We start from the raw sequence: 13,225 nt of genomic DNA on the forward strand, positions 1-13,225 counted from the left end.
TTACAAGAGATTATGCTTCTCAAAACTGAAGCTAAATTTAATTAACTTAATTTGACAATGGATTGCTGGACAAACTAGCAGTCCATACAAGAACTTGTCTAAACTTCCATTGGGCATGTAATCATAGACCAAAAGCAACTCTCCTTTGCCCCTGCAATGGCCCAAGAATTGTCCTACATTGCGATGGCGGAGCCTGCCAATACTAACAATTTCTGCAACAAATTCCTTCATACCTTGTCTAGATTCATGAGAGACCTTCTTCAATTTTAGAGGTAGGTAATACACCTCTGTAGACCCTTCCAAATACTCCAGTTCCCAACAATTCTGTGTCTCGAAACCCTTTGGTGGCAATATATAGATCTTTGTACTTGAATCTATGAGGTCCATAGTCAAGCTCCCAATCTTCTACTACTTCTGCATACTTCATCTTCCTTCTAACATAATAAATTGTGCCGTCTCCACTGCTAACACTAAAACTACACAAATCACAGGCAACCCAATTGTCAAAACTCGAGATGTTTGCTTTGGTCCAATTCGAGGAAGCTTAGGAAGTTGAGAGAGGTCGAGCTCTTGAGCCTTGCCATTTATCTTGAAGCTCCATCCTAATATATAATGGGTTGCTAGGACCGAGCCAGTGGACGAAGAGAAGCCAACGTACATGGTTTCACTGATTACTGGCGAAAGATCAAAGTAGAAGGAGAGTTGGTTTCTGGACATCAACAGGAGCTAGTGTGACATTCACGAGCTTCTCCACACCATCATAGACCACCCATACTTGCATCGGATGGCCACTAATGAGGGACAAGTTCTGGAAAAGACCACTATTAGGAGCATAATAGCCTGCTGTCTTGGCTACTTTGGAATTCAACCCATCAATGTCAATCCCAACATGGTTGTTATCAATATCATTGAACCCCGGGCTCTGAATTGTATCGAGCTCTACAGCAACAACATGATTAGTGGAGTTGCCACCGTTGGCCATGTTGAAAATGTTGGGAAAACGGAAGTTTTAAAATCTTTTAGAGGGATTTAAAAATAAAGATCTTGATTCATGTATAGAATCAAGTTTTATATATGAAGTGCATGATGATATATTCAATTTAGGGATAAAAAACTTATATTAAGGTTTGAGTAAACCTTAAATCTCTTCTCTAAAATAAATGTTCTCACTTATTGTAGATCCCTTTACTATATGCCTTCTCCTTGGATCTCCATCTTCTTGGTAATGGTCTTACCTTTAGGAATTATCCATAAGCCTCGATAAATGTCCTTGGAAAGCTAAGCTTGTGGAAGCCTCCATTAAATAAGAACACTAAGCTTAAAATTCTAGAGAGAGAAAATATTTTCTTATCTTTTAAAATTATTTTACAAGGTTGTAATCTAAAATATAGATGGACTCCATGTATATATAGGCAACATAAAAATAATAATTAAAGACATTATATTTTTCTCAATCTCAAAAACTAACGTGATATCTCAAATCTAATAAGTCTTTAATATCAAGTTGGGTTATGAGTGAGAATCCTTTAGGCTTATTATTTTTTTGACTACAATGAATTAATAATTGGCACGGTCTATGAACCCAATTAAATTAATTCATTAATTAATTTCTACTCCACTGTAATACTCCTAATTTTAAAGGATAGTCTCGGCATTTATTTATTATTTTTATTGTATTTTTGCGTGATTATTTGGTTTAATTATTTATTTAATTGTTTACCTATGTGACATGTATTTAATTGGCATTTATTGTTTAAGTGTTTAATTGTTTAATTATGAATTTTATTTTCGTTAATTGTTTCTTATTTTTTTTAATGGGTTGTTTTAAATTGATTTATTTAATTTATTTAACTTAATTGGTTTAATTTAAATGTTTAATTTTTCACGGTGTAATTATTTTATTTATTTAAATTTAGGGTTTTAGGATTTATCGTTGGCCGACTTATAGTCAGAGTTGGAATAGGGTTTGGTAAATTGAAGCCTATATATATATGTACATACTGGGGTTTAGGGTTTTAGAAAACATAAAGCTACGTCTGTATCACCAAGGGTTGCTAAGAAACAGAGCGTGAAACTGGGGAATTGGCAGAGCAGTTCAAGGAAGACTACAGAAACTGGGAATTTAGAACTTCAAGTCTGTAACTCAAAGGCAAGTTCTTATCTTCCTCCTTCCCTTGGCTCGTGTTCTGTGCACTTAGATTATCTCTAGGGATGAACTAATTAATAATTGAAACTTACGTGTTTATTATATGCTCTGTTGATGATCTGGTTGCTTGAAAATCAAATATGTTTACAGGTCGTGCATGTTTGTTTCAATACTATTCAGTAAAACATGTTAAACTCTGTTGTAGTTTTAATTATCATACTTGTTTTTATCTTCTGTAAACGGATCATGGAGATGTTACTGGGATGATATAAGACTCCTAGGTGCAGGGGTGAAGAGAAACAGATGGGTTGGGTCATAACTGATATTGCAAATTGTTTACAGTGTTGCTCTTCAAGCATGCTAGTTCAATGGTTTAGTTTAAACTCTGTAACGGTTTCCAATATTGTAAACAAATCTTGGAGATGATTCTAGGCTTAATTAAGGCTTTTTGATTTGTTCTAAAAACCCACAGAGTGGTAGGAGTAACCCAGTGACGAAGCAGGAAAGCTGAAACGAAGAACAAACGGACGGTAGGCTCTCAAAGAGGAGAGAGCCGGCTCCACAATGGAAGGAGCCGGCTCCCCCATCTAAAAGAGCCAGCTCTATGATGTTTAGAGCCGGCTCCAAGGCTCTTTGAGCTGGCTCCAAGAAGCATGGAGCCGGCTCCATGCTCTAAAAAGAGCCTGCTCCACAGTTTTAGAGCAGGCTCTTCCATGTTGATGCGTACAGGGTCGTTTTTGGAATACTGTTTGGACTATGGGGGTTTTAACTTGTTCTGAACTGAGTTGAGAGTATACTGGATTACTTAATTCAAGTGGTAAGTGTTAATTAAGCTTCTGTTTAGATGGTTTATGTCACCATGTTAAAGGATACAACAGTGGGAAGCGTAAAATTGTGCATACTGTTTATATGTTGTAAAGAATCCAATTGCTTAGCTTAACTTTAGGCAACATAACAGAGTATAATAAGATTTTAATTCTTGTTTTGAATGCATGATAGATCATTTTATGTTTAAACTCGAACTACGCATGCACTGGAGGTGAATTGTTAGAATGTTAAATTATTTATTACAATTACATGGATTAATACTGTATTTTAATTGCTAGATTGTAATCTTCTTTCTGCAATTATTTGGATATTAGTTTTGGTTTATAAATTGCTACATTGTTATATATGTGTTGTAATTTACATGGATATGGAAGATTGTATGTACCGGTATGGGACGGTGACATACTAGGGACGGTTTAGCTCAAAATGCATAAACCTAACCTAATGGATTAATGGAATGGAATGAAAGATATCGAATCCTAATTGTGACTAAGTCAGATCAGCTGTAACCAAGTTGGATGACTTCCTGGATTAACGGATGGTAGTTAAGTCATATCAACTGAATAAGTTGAGTGACTAACTAGTTGGTTTATTGTATGTCAGTTTAATAAATAGTTGAATTACATACCCTGGATTTGGACGGACTTTATATATATGTTTATAGTACCACGAGTTGAGCTTGAGTCTCAGACTCGTTGGTTAGGGTGTGTATATGCAGTGGATGCGTAGCTGGTTATAATAGGTTGAGGTGTACCCTGTTAGGTCTAGGTACTCATGCCCACCTTTGGGTACGTATTCGCATGTTGCCTTCTATTCAGGTTGAGACCCCTATTATAGTCTAGTGAATGTCCCTTAGTATGGATATATTTATACGTATGGACTAGATAGATATTGTGAGGTGTCTACGGTGTATCTGCGTATCGGGTCACTGTATGGATTGCAGTTAGATTAGAACTTGCTCGTGGGTCTGACCTACTCCTTCATTATTCTTTTCAGGTGCAGGACGGTTCCAGCCTTAGAGCTTGATCGTGCTTGTCAAGGACATTCTCACCTTCATCTGATTACGTAGGACTTCTCTCGATGTTTCTAGCATTATTTATTTTCAGTTTTCAGTTTCAGTTGAACTTTTGGTTAGGGGTCCATCAGTGGATTCCTAAGTTGTAACCTTGAAGTTTTGGGAGGATTGGAGTTTTATTATTTCAGTTATGCATAGAGGGTTTTATAATTAATGTTTCTTTCAGTTTTATTCCATCTTTATTATTTCATTTTGTCATCTGTGTTCGCTTTAAAATACTTTAATTGTTTGATATTCCCTCGGGTTTGGGCCTGGGCCTGATCAACCCGTGTCTCGGATCCGAGGGGTATCACAGTTGGTATCAGAGCACTCCAGGTTCAAGTGTCTCTAGGACGTTTCGTATTCAGACTTCCGCGTAGCGTTTTTTTTATATAGAGCTCATGTTTAGGATTCATTGAATTCTTTTACGGTTCGTTTAAACTCATACTGATGTCTATCTTTCTATGTTAACAGCATAGTTAACACTGGAAGAGGACAGAACATGAACAGTCGACAGAGGAGAGCGGCACGTAGACAGTAGGAACATTTACAACGTCGGCAAATGGAAGAAGAGCAGCAAATGCCAGGGTTTCAGAAGGAGCAGGAGGAAGTTCAACAGACTCAGGGTCGGGTCAGAGAGCCAGAGATTCCTCCACACCTCAATGACCTTGTCGCTCGGGCTATAAAGGCTGGGGTAACAGCTGCACTCCGGAACCAACCACAGGTTTCTACCAGCACCAATGGTTCAGACGGATTCTTGGGGAAAGGCTAGGAGCTCTTTCACAAAGGGGAGTCCACCCGTGTTCTCAGGCTCAACCGATGAGAGAGCAGTTCACCAGTGGAAACAGGACATTGAGCGTCATCTTCGTTTGGTTCAGTGCACGGAGGTTCAGAAGCAGATGCTTGCTACTTTCAAGCTAGTTGGGGATGCACTACAGTGGTGGGAGTCAGTTACCACCTCAGAAGAGAGGATGGCATTATCTTATGATGAGTTCAGTGCTCGCTTTGACGAGAAATATTTTCCCTATGCAGTCAGGGCAGCTATGAAGACCGAGTTTCTAAATCTGCAGCAGGGAAACATGACAGTGGCGGAGTATGAGCAACAGTTCACACGCTTGTCTCTCTTTGCACCGGAGGATGTGGATACAGAGGAGAAGAAGCGTAACAGTTTCATCAAGGGACTGATGTGGTCTATCAAGAGAGCTATTACAGGTAGTCCAGCTTATACTACCTATGTTCAGGTGGTAGACGCCGTTCTACAACAGTATCAGTTGACTGTGGACATCAGACAGGCTCGTGGTGAGAAGCGGGGTGATAAAGACTCTACTAATCAGTCAGCTGAAAAGGGGAACGGCAATGGTCACCGGTAGAATGACAAAGGCAAGTTCTAGGGACAACAGTCTTGGAAGAAGCACAAGGGTGGTTCAGATGCTCATCGGAATGGGGCACCGATTCAGAGGCAACAGAATGGGGGACCACAGGCAGGACAGGGTCAGCCACAAGCTAACCGACAAAGGAGGCCATTTTGTACTTTACAGGGTAGTTGTTACACTTGTGGGGAGTATGGTCATACCACCAGGCAGTGTCCTAAAGCAGGACAGGGACATGGACAGTATGTGCAGCAGGGATAGTGGGCGCCAGTGCCTTTACCAGCTCCACAGGTTCCACAGATTCAAGGACAGACACATCTAGCTTTATCGGCACCGCCGCAGACTCAGGGATAGTCACCACAGCAGTTGCACTATGGCAGGGTGTATAACCCCATGCCACAGGATGTTCAGGCACCTCAGACTATTGAGGGTAAGTTTCCTATTCATGGTTTACATGAACGTGTTTTATTTGATACGGGTGCTACACACTCATTTGTAGCTAAGACTTTTGTTACTTTATCTGGGATGAGGATGAGGGTATGCACTAGACCTCAGGGTATTTCTACACCATTGGGTGATACAGCTATTTTACATGAGAGTGAGGGGCCTGTGACATTAGATATTGGCAGACTCAGATTTTTAGCCAATCTATTGGTCCTGGACATGCACACTTATGATGTGATACTTGGGATGGATTGGTTGTCTCACTACCATGCCCAAGTTGATTGTTTCGATAGATCTATTATTTTTACCATACCTGGTCAGGATATGTATATAGTAGCTATGCCACGTTCTAAAAGGGGCGGTAGCACCTATTTGTTCCATGTGGAGGAGGAAAATAAGGAGGGAATTACTGTGTCATTGGATAACATACCAATTGTACAGGATTTCCCGGATGTATTTCAGGAGATTCCAGGGTTGCCACCTAGTCGCGAGATCGATTTTGTGATAGGCTTAGCTCCAGGCACTGCGCCTATTGCTAGAGCACCCTATAGGATGGCACCGGTAGAGATGAGAGAGCTGAGGGATCAGATTCAGCAGTTACTCAGCCAGGGTTTTATTCGTAGGAGTACATCACCTTGGGGAACACCGGTTCTATTTGTGAAGAAGAAGGATGGTTCGCTTCGTCTGTGTATAGATTACAAGGAGTTGAACAAGGTTACGATTCGTAACAAGTATCCTTTGCCCAGGATTGATGACTTGTTTGATCAGTTAAGGGGAGCCACATACTTCTCCAAGATTGATCTACGTTCTGGGTATCATCAGCTGAGGGTTAGGGAGCAGGATGTTCCTAAGACAGCATTTCTCACGAGATATGGTTCTTATGAGTTTCGTGTTATGCCGTTTGGGACGACTAATGCACCTGCAGTGTTCATGGACTTAATGAATAGAGTCTTCCGGGCTTATTTGGATCAGTTTGTTATTGTCTTTATTGATGACATCTTGATCTATTCTCGGGCGGAGGACGATCATGCTAGACATCTTTGCATAGTCTTGCAGACGCTTCGTGAGCACCAGTTGTATGCCAAGTTCGAGAAGTGTGAATTTTGGCAGCGGGAGGTGAAATTTCTGGGTCACGTGGTGTCAGAAAAGGGGATAGCAGTGGATCCGGCCAAGGTTTCAGCGGTAGTTGAGTGGGGACAGCCTACATCACCTACTGAGATTCGGAGTTTTCTTGGTCTGGCAGGATATTATAGGAGATTCATCTAGGGGTTCTCCAAGATAGCAGGACCACTCACTCATCTGACCAAGAAGGGTGTACAGTTCGTGTGGGATGAACACTATCAGTGAGCTTTTGATGAGCTGAAAAGGAAGCTGACTTCTGCACCGGTTCTGGATACTCTACAAAGCGGGATAGAGTATCTTGTTTACACGGATGCTTCGTTGCAGGGTCTTGGATGTGTATTGATGCAGGAGGAACTACCAATTTCTTATGGATCTCGGAAACTTAAGCCTCATGAGCTTAATTATCCAACACATGATTTGGAGTTGGCAGTAGTGGTCTTTGCCTTGTGTATTTGGAGGCATTATCTGTTGGGTGAGTCCTTCAGATTATTCAGTGATCACAAGAGTCTGCAGTACTTGTTCACTCAGCGGGAGCTGAATATGAGACAGCGCAGATGGTTGGAGTTTGTAAAAGACTATCATTTTTCTATACAGTACCATCCAGGGAAAGCGAATGTGGTGGCGGATGCACTCAGTCGCTGACCTGTTGGTAGTCTTTCTGCTCTATTCACTACTGAGTGGAATGCTTTGAAGAATGTAGATGAGTTGTCAGACGCTTTTATGGCTTGCATGGTGGTTACACCTTCCATCATTCGCAAGGTTTTACAAGCACAACTCACCGATCAGCAGTGTGTCGACAAGGTCGCAGAGATAGCTTCCGGAGAGGTTCCATTCTACTATGTTGGGGCTGACGGAGGTTTAAGGTACAAGGGACGGTTAGTAGTACCTTCTGCTGATAATTTGAGGAAGGATGTGATGATTGAGACTCACCACTCTGAGTTCTCTGTTCATCCAGGAGGCGATAAGATGTATCAAGATATGAAGCGGCAGTTTTGGTGGGCAGGTATGAAGAGGGACATTGCTCTTTTTATTTCTCAGTGTAGTACTTGTCAGATGGTTAAGATTGATCATCAGAGGCCGCCAGTAGCTCTATAGCCACTACCAATTCCGGAGTGGAAATGGGAGAGCATATCTATGGATTTTGTGGAAGGGTTGCCAAATTCTTTCAAGGGGCATAATTCCATATGGGTCATTGTGGATAGGTTGACCAAGTCAGCTCATTTTTTGTCTATTTGCACTGACTACACTTCGGAGCAGTTGGCGAGGCTTTACATTTCAGAGATTGTGAAGCTACATGGCATTCCATTGTCTGTTATATCGGACAGGGATTCGAGCTTTGTATCTGGATTTTGGAAGAGTTTTCAGCAGGCTTTAGGTACGGAGTTACACCTTAGTACTGCTTATCATCCTTAGACTGATGGACAGACTGAGAGGGTGAATCAGATTATGAAAGATATGCTTCAGTCGTGTGTTCAGAATTTCAAGGGCCACTGGGAGGAATATTTGCCACTTGTGGAGTTTGCTTATAACAATAGTTTCCAGAAAACTATTGGGATGGCACCTTTTGAGGCATTATACGGTCGACCGTGTTGATCACCTGTTTGTTGGATAGAGGTTGAAGAGAATCGATTCTTAGGTCCTGAGTTCATCAAGGATACCTCTGAAAAGATTGCTCTTATTCGAGATCGCATGCGTACTGCCCAAAGTAGGCAGAAGAGCTATGCTGATCGTCGCACTCGTGCTTTGGAGTTTCAGGTTAGGGATCAAGTTCTTCTCAAAGTATCTCATATGAAGGGTGTTATGTGCTTTGGGAAGAAAGGGAAGTTGTTTCCGCGGTTTGTCGGTCTATTCATGATTACGGATCGAGTTGGAGCTGTTGCTTATCGGTTGGCACTGTCGGATAATTTGGACCGCGTACACAACGTATTCCATGTGTCCATGTTGCGGAAATTTCTGCGAGATAAGGATCGGTATCAGCATATCGATGTTGGGGAGATTGAGTTGCAGCCGGATGCAACTTATTTGGAGCCACCATGTCATATTGTTGACCGTCGGGATCAAATCCTTCGCAATAAGGTTATCCCTTTGGTTCGTGTGCAGTGGAGTCATCATAATGAGGCTGAGTGCACTAGGGAACGGGAGGATGTCATTCGCTCGCAGTTTCCTGAAATATTGGAAGTAGGTAAGGGCGAATTCCGAGGACGGAATTCCTTTCGTTAAGGGGGAAGAATGTAATACCCCTAATTTTAAAAGGATAGTCTCGGCATTTATTTATTATTTTTATTGTATTTTTACGTGATTATTTGGTTTAATTATTTTATTTAATTGTTTACCTATGTGACATGTATTTAATTGGCATTTATTGTTTAAGTGTTTAATTGTTTAATTATGAATTTTATTTTCGTTAATTGTTTCTTATTTTTTTTAATGGGTTGTTTAAAATTGACTTATTTAATTTATTTAACTTAATTGGTTTAATTTAAATGTTTAATCTTTCACGGTGTAATTATTTTATTTATTTAAATTTAGGGTTTTAGGATTTATCGTTGGCCAACTTATAGTCAGATTTGGAATAGGGTTTGGTAAATTGAAGCCTATATATATATGTACATACTGGGGTTTAGGGTTTTAGAAAACATAAAGTTACGTCTGTATCACCAAGGGCTGCTAAGAAACAGAGCGTGAAACTGGGGAATTGGCAGAGCAGTTCAAGGAAGACTACAGAAACTGGGAATTTAGAACTTCAAGTCTGTAACTTAAAGGCAAGTTCTTATCTTCCTCCTTCCCTTGGATCGTGTTCTGTGCACTTAGATTATCTCTAGGGATGAACTAATTAATAATTGAAACTTACGTGTTTATTATATGCTTTGTTGATGATCTGGTTGCTTGAAAATCAAATATGTTTACAGGTCGTGCATGTTTGTTTCAGTTCTATTCAGTAAAGCATGTTAAACTCTATTGTAGTTTTAATTATCATACTTGTTTTTATCTTCTGTAAACAGATCATGGAGATGTTACTGGGATGATATAAGACTCCTAGGTGCAGGGGTGAAGAGAAGCAGATGGGTTGGGTCATAACTGATATTGCAAATTGTTTACAGTGTTGCTTTTCAAGCATGCTAGTTCAATGGTTTAGTTTAAACTCTGTAACGGTTTCCAATATTGTAAACAAATCTTGGAGATGATTCTAGGCTTAATTAAGGCTTTTTTATTTGTTCTAAAAACCCACAGAGTGGTAGGAGTAACCCAGTGACGAAGCAGGGAAGCTGAAACGAAGAACAGACGGACGGTAGGCTCTCAAAGAGGAGAGAGCCGGCTCCACAATGGAAGGAGCCGGCTCCCCCATCTAAAAGAGCCGGCTCTATGATGTTTAGAGCCGGCTCCAAGAAGCATGGAGCCGGCTCCATGCTCTAAAAAGAGCCTGCTCCACAGTTTTAGAGCAGGCTCTTCCATGTTGATGCGTACAGGGTCGTTTTTGGAATACTGTTTGGACTATGGGGGTTTTAACTTGTTCTGAACTGAGTTGAGAGTATACTGGATTACTTAATTCAAGTGGTAAGTGTTAATTAAGCTTCTGTTTAGATGGTTTATGTCACCATGTTAAAGGATACAACAGTGGGAAGCATAAAATTGTGCATACTATTTATATGTTGTAAAGAATCCAATTGCTTAGCTTAACTTTAGGCAACATAACGGAGTATAATAAGATTTTAATTCTTGTTTTGAATGCATGATAGATCATTTTATGTTTAAACTCGAACTACGCATGCACTGGAGGTGAATTGTTAGAATGTTAAATTCTTTATTGCAATTACATGGATTAATATTGTATTTTAATTGCTAGATTGTAATCTTCTTTCTGCAATTATTTGGATATTAGTTTTGGTTTATAAATTGCTACATTGTTATATATGTGTTGTAATTTACATGTATATGGAGGATTGTATGTACCGGTATGGGACGGTGACATACTAGGGACGGTTTAGCTCAAAATGCATAAACCTAACCTAATGGATTAATGGAATGGATTGAAAGATATCGAATCCTAATTGTGACTAAGTCAGATCAGCTGTAACCAAGTTGGATGACTTCCTGGATTAACGGATGGTAGTTAAGTCATATCAACTGAATAAGTTGAGTGACTAACTAGTTAGTTTATTGTATGTCAGTTTAATAAATAATTGAATTACATACCCTGGATTTGGACGGACTTTATATATATGTTTATGGTACCACGAGTTGAGCTTGAGTCTCAAACTCGTTGGTTAGGGTGCGTATATGCAGTGGATGCGTAGCTGGTTATAATAGGTTGAGGTGTACCCTGTTAGGTCTAGGTACTCATGCCCACCTTTGGGTGCGTATTCGCATGTTGCCTTCAATTCAGGTTGAGACCCCTATTATAGTCTAGTGAATGTCCCTTAGTATGGATATATTTATACGTATGGACTAGATAGATATTGTGAAGTGTCTACGGTGTATCTGCATATCGGGTCACTGTATGGATTGCAGTTAGATTAGTACTTGCTCGTGGGTCTGACCTACTCCTTCATTATTCTTTTCAGGTGCAGGACGGTTCCAGCCTTAGAGCTTGATTGTGCTTGTCGAGGACAGTCTCACCTTCATCTGATTACGTAGGACTTTTCTCGATGTTTCTAGCATTATTTATTTTCAGTTTTCAGTTTCAGTTGAACTTTTGGTTAGGAGTCCATCAGTGGATTCCCAAGTTGTAACCTTGAAGTTTTGGGAGGATTGGAGTTTTATTATTTCAGTTATGCATGGAAGGTTTTATAATTAATATTTCTTTCAGTTTTATTCCATCTTTATTATTTCATTTTGTCATCTGTGTTCACTTTAAAATACTTTAATTGTTTGATATTCCCTCGGGTTTGGGCCTGGGACTGATCAACCCGTGTCTCGGATCCGAGTGGTATCACATCCATTAAAAGAAATTAATTGAACTCCAATTAAATAATAAATAACCTTTAAGTCTATGTTGCATTTTGACCCCTCTATACATAATTAGTTATCAGATAAATAAAGTCATCAATCCGACTATTTAATTAATATATTTATTTTGGTACCTTTGATTATTTCCGGCTTGATCACAATAAAACATTTGTTTGAGAAAAATAATAATTTAAATAAATAAATATATAGAAAATTATTTTGTCTAAAAACACGCGAAGGCCTTCGAATTTACTTTGTGATCAACCATTATCAATACAAAATAAATACAAGTAGCAATGATACAAATATTGAAAATATAACCCTCTAACTATTAATTACATAATTACCCAAAGTGCCGGTCTATGGATTCTGAAGATTCCGCCGAACAAATCAAAGTAATTACTAATTAATAAAAGAATCTATATTTCTCTCATGCTTAAGAGTCAAATGCCATGATAATGATACGAAGCAATTGCATACGACGACTTTCGCAATATATCTCAACCTAACGCGGATCTAGTTCAAGTTTTAGATAATAATGAGTTCATCCATAATTACCGACTATGAACTATTCATGATTACTATTTATGTTTATGTATTGATCGCCATTACATACATATATAAATATCTCTTGTAATCAAGTGTACACTATCAATTCCACAATGAATCGAAACATAATACATTGAATTCACCAATTGTATAAAGTATAAATATTTCAGATATCTTAGGAACATATGTCACTATAATCCAATTAGGAATTCGTTATGTCAGGGCATATAAATCCCAACAGCTTTTACTTGCCCTCATAGCCAATCCTAATTGCATCTAACTTCAATGTTATCCAGGTGATGATCAAAATTATTGATCGATGATACTTTTGTTAATGGATCAACAAAGTTGTGTTCCAATGCAATGTTCTAGCCACGAGTACATTTTCTTGCCAGACAATATCATATAGGATATGATACTTCCTTTCAGTGTACGTACCTTGTTCCTCTATAGAACCTTGGGTCATCGGTTTGGACTACTTCTGCACAATTGTCACAATATAACTCGATAGGCAGGCTAGTATGCTCCACAACCTCTAAATCAGTGAGATCAAACCAAAAGGCTTCCTTTGCTACCTTTAAGGCTGCAATGTACTCCACCTTCAGGTTTGAGTCAGCAGTTGAAATCTGTTTAATAATTTACCAACTGATTTTCCTCCCATTGAGTGAACATACACCAAGTCATGAACCTTATACTACCTCCGTCCCTTATTAGTTGTCCATCTTTAGTTTTATAACTTTTTAAGGGGACATGCAATTAATGCAT

The 13,225-nt window shown here is 39.3% G+C and overlaps 1 pseudogene; it reads right to left on the reverse strand.

Moving 5' to 3' along the window:
• Positions 1-13,225, reverse strand: part of LOC132295635 (L-type lectin-domain containing receptor kinase SIT2-like) — a 46,568-nt pseudogene continuing 33,343 nt past the window's right edge.

This window comes from Cornus florida, unplaced genomic scaffold, assembly GCF_030987335.1.
Source record: "Cornus florida cultivar Cherokee Brave unplaced genomic scaffold, ASM3098733v1 CherokeeBrave_3.0.0_Hap2_Chr02, whole genome shotgun sequence".
Taxonomy (NCBI): Eukaryota; Viridiplantae; Streptophyta; class Magnoliopsida; order Cornales; family Cornaceae; genus Cornus; species Cornus florida.